Raw genomic sequence first — 4723 nt, forward strand, 5'->3', positions numbered from 1 at the left:
TGAATGTCTTAGAGGGGAGGGAGGGGAGGCAGGACGAGAGGGAGTGTTTATCTAGGACGTGGAGGAGGAGAGGGGAGAGAAGGGAGAAACAAACGAAGGAAGAACAGATAATAAGGATGAGGGAAAGGATACAGAGGGAGGGTCCTGTTGGAGGGAAAGAGAGGAGGAGAGGAAGAAAGAGAAAGGGAGGATATCTAAAGTGAAGAGAAGAAAGATGGGGGAGAAAAATAAGGAAAAAAAGGAAGAGAGAAGGGAGGAGAGGTTCTGTTAAAGTGTAAGGGGTGATGAAAGAATAGACGAAGGAAGAGATAGAGAATGTATTAAGCGGGGAAGTGAAAGGAGAGAGGGAAGGAGTAGAGAAGAGAGGGAACGAGGGAGAGGAAAAGCAAATAGGGGAAAAGTTGGAGGGAAATGAATGATAAGAGGAAGGAAGAAAAGGGAAGTACCTAAAATGGAGACGAGGAAAGGAAAGGAGGAGGAGGAGGAGGAGGAGGAGGAGGAGGAGGAGGATGGGGAAAGGGTAAGGAATGAGGAATGGGGAGATGTCAGTTCCGTCACGAAAAATGGAGAGAAATATAACTATATTGGATAGGGATGCAGGACAGCAGGGAGGGATAATAAGAACATGTGTGTAGAGGAACAAAAAAGCGGAGGAAAAAATTACTGAAGGAATATTGTGTTTGGGAAAAGTAAGCTTGTAATAAGATAGATAGATAGATAGATACAAACAGATAAATAGATAGATAGATGGATAGAGTAATAATGGACACAATGTAAGATGCATATTAACGAAGAATATAATAAAACAGAGAAATGTAGAAAGAGAAGACAAAAATAATCTAGCCAAGGAAGGAAGGAAGGAAGGAAGGAAGGAAGGAAAGGAGGTTAAGTGAGAGGTAGGAGAGTGTTGTCAAACATTGGAAGAGAGGGAGGGAGAGAAGGAAGAGAGTGAAACATGCAAAGGGAAAGAAGAGCGAAAAATGAGAAAATGGAAAGAAGATCGCTGAAGAGAAACGGAAAAAAGAAGAGAAATGACTTCTAAAGAAAAATTGGAGAAGAAAACTGAATGATAATGGAAATAAAAAGTGAAAGGATGAGAAAAGAAAAAAAGTTGAGGAGGAGGAAAATTAGAGGAAGCAACGGAAAAAAAATAAACGAAAGGCTGGCAAGTAGACAAAAACTAACCAGAGGAATATAAATTGAAGTAAAAGTTAAAAAAGCAAGTGAGGAAAAGAGGAAAAGAACGAACGAGCTAAAAAAAAATTAAGAAAGTGGTGGAAAGAACCCCAAGAATAACAAGAGGAAAGAGAAAAATAGAAAATAAAGAAATGAAGGGAAGAAAAAGGCGTGGAGAGAAAGAAAAGTAAAAAATCAAGAGATGAAAGAAAATTGGAGAAAAACAAAACGAAATGAAAAACGAAAAAACGAAAACGAAGTAAAGGAATAAGAAAAGAAAGGAAATCGAATGAATAAAAGGAAGCGAAAATAATTTAAAAAAAACGATGACGAAGAGAAAGAGGAAATGATGAAGAGAAGGAGAGCTGGGAGTAGAGGAGGAAAGGAGAGCGATGTAATAAAAACAGTCGTTCGGGATATCCTGCAGGAATTTCAGAACCCAAACAGGAATCCTGCAGCAAAAGTGGAGTCCCGGAATACCCGCAGGAATATATGAGCTACGGGAACAGGACGGGAATTCAGTTGAGAAAAAAATATAGAAACAACACAAATATGCCACCAAAGAACCAATAAAAACTATGCGAGAAAAGTTGGAAAAAGAAAATATGGATAGATACAGAGATGGAGAAAGAAAGAAAAAAAAAGGAGTGAGAAAGAGTGCACTTCAAATGTTGGAAAAATACTGAAACAAAAAAATACCGAGGGAATTAAAAATGTCACTGAATACTTTGGTAGAAACAGAATGAAACGAAAAAAAATATTAGAAAACTAACTGAAAACTGGAACAAAAATCTTGAATACTCGAAGGAAAAAAACAAAAACAAAACCACAGCATTAACATTAGAAATAAATAAAATAACGCGCAATAAAACTACAGGAGTAAAAAAAAAAAAAATCATAGAAAAAGATAAGCGTGTATCGAGCACTTGACATAAAACTGAAATACTGAAAGAATAAAAAAAAAAAAAAAAAATCGCAAACTCCACTAAATAAGACATCAATGTAATCTAAAAATATAACCAAGACCAAATATTACTAAGAAAAAACTATCAAAACACGACAACAGGAATGAAACACAAACCAAACCAGAAACACACCACAAACAAACCAGAAGCAAACGAAAAAAACAACTACAAACCCAAACTAGCAACCAAATAACCACCACCACCACCACCACCACTAGTCAGAGTCGGGCTGGGGTGCTTAAGGGGGCCGTGCCATCTAGTGGCTGGAGGGAGCCCGGGCCCATATAAACTAAAATATCAAAATATTCAAATGATACACATTGGCAGTAATTAATTAGTTTATTTAATTTGACCAACCAATATAATATTAGTTGGTCTAGTAAGATAATATCAGTATGTGCAGGCACTACCAAAATGTCATTTACTCATTACGGCAATTAATCATTATTATATGACATAGTATGAGTACCCGTCCAGGGGCCCATGTACCTTGGGGGGCCCACGTGCCATTGGCACACGGGCACATAGGCCAGTCCGACCCTGACCACCGGACAGGACCGCTACAGGACTGACGGCACAGCGGCGAAGCGTCAGCACAGCACAGACGGTCAGCACCAGGGGGAACCGGAGGGGAGCGACAACCAACTGTATTCAGAAATCTCTCCGTTCCTCCCTCCTCTTCCTCTCTTGTTATTCTCTCCCTTCTGTTCTCTTTACTTACTGTCTTGTTATCCTCCCTCCCATTCTCTCTTCATCATTTCCTCTTTTCTACTTCTTGTTGTTCTCCTTACCATCTTTTTCTTTAGTTCATCTCTAATTATCCTTCCTTTCATCCTCTCTTCGTTCTTCCTTTCCTCCTCCCTCTTTTTGTTATGCTTTCCTCTCTTCCGTCCACCCTTCCTCTCTAACTTGATATCCTCTTTCCTCTCTTCTTTACTTAATTGCTTTCTGCCTCCCCATTTTTGTTTTTCTTTTCTCTCCTCTCTTCCTTCCTATCTTTCTTCTTTACTTCCCTCATTTCTTTCCCTTTTCCATTCTATTTCCATTCATTAGCTTCCCCTTCCCCTTCCCATCATATGCCTTTCTCTTTCCTACCTCGTTTCTATTTCCATCCTTTATCTTCCCTATCCCCTTTCCCCCTTTCCTTCTATTCCTTTTCTAATTTCCTTACTTCGCTTTTCTCACCATCCGTTATCTTCCCTTTCCCCCTTTCTTTTCCTGTTCCTTTCTTTCCCTTTTCTTTTTCATTTCTCTATCTCCCTGCTCTTCTCATCCTTTATCTTCTCGTTCTTCCTTTTCTTCCGTTCCTTTCCATTCCCTTCACTTACTACCTTCCTTTCACTTCCCTTTTTCATTTTCCTAACTCCCTTCTCTTCCCTTTCCTCCTTTCCTTCTGTCCCCTTCCCTTTCCTTCAATCTCATTTTCCTTTCTTCTCCCTTTCCAGTTTTTATTTCCCTACCTCTATTCCCTTCTCTTCTTATTATTCTCCCCTTACCCCTTCCCTTCCTTACCTTTCCCTTTTCTTTTCAATTCTCCTACCTCGCTTCTCTTTCCATCCTTTATCCTCCCTTTCCCCCTTCCCTTCCTTTCCTTTCAGTACTCCCTCGCCTCTCTCCCTCCCGTTCCGTTCATTCCAAGGATTATAATGTTCTCGCGAGCTGCTTCCTAATCCAGTCCAATCTGTTTTGAGAGAGAGAGAGAGAGAGAGAGAGAGAGAGATAGAGAGAGAGAGAGAGAGAGAGAGAGAGAGAGAGAGAGAGAGAGAGAGAGATAGAGAGAGGAGAGAGAGGAGAGAGAGAGAGTGAGAGAGAGGATATGGGGAGGGAGGAAAGATAAAAAAAGAAAAATAGGTTGAGTGTCAAGAGAAGTGGGAGGTAGGGTGTAGAGGTTGGGGTTATAAGGAGGAGGAGGGGGTACTGAAGGGCGACTGGCTGGTTGGACTGATGATAGGAGGGAGTCAGCTGATCGTCATAGTGGGGTGAAAGGCAGGGAGAGGAGAGGGGGAAGGGAGAACAAGGGGGAAGACAAGCTAGTTAAAGGGCGTGGCAGATCGCTAATCATATTGTTACCTTATTTTACTTAAAGCAGTCCTCCCACTTTTTGGTCTAATCCCTTTACTACAAGCTGGGTTTGTGTTAATGGTTTGTCATGGGTGTGTGTATTTCTCTAGTCACTAGTGTTTCGTTTTCGATCGTGATTTGTTGTCCAAAGTAGTCAATCAATCTGCGAGTGTAGCAACCTCTTATACGAGTAGTCCCTTGTTTGATGCCATAATTCAGAGTACCTAAAATACCTGATGACTGGTTAAGCTTAGTCATAATTCTGGTGGAATCCTGGAATACCCTCAGGAATAAGAAGGGAATTCAGGTGTAAGAAAATAAAAGAAACAAACAAAAATTGAGAGAGAGAGAGAGAGAGAGAGAGAGAGAGAGAGAGAGAGAGAGAGAGAGAGAGAGAGAGAGAGAGAGAGAGAGAGAGAGAGAGAGAGAGAGAGAGATTTACATAGATTTACATAGAAAATCAGACCACACAGACCCCATGGTCCAGACTTGGTGGTCTGTCCTTAAACCTAAGTGATTTT

Source organism: Eriocheir sinensis, chromosome 69 (genome assembly GCF_024679095.1).
Source record: "Eriocheir sinensis breed Jianghai 21 chromosome 69, ASM2467909v1, whole genome shotgun sequence".
NCBI classification, from domain to species: Eukaryota; Metazoa; Arthropoda; class Malacostraca; order Decapoda; family Varunidae; genus Eriocheir; species Eriocheir sinensis.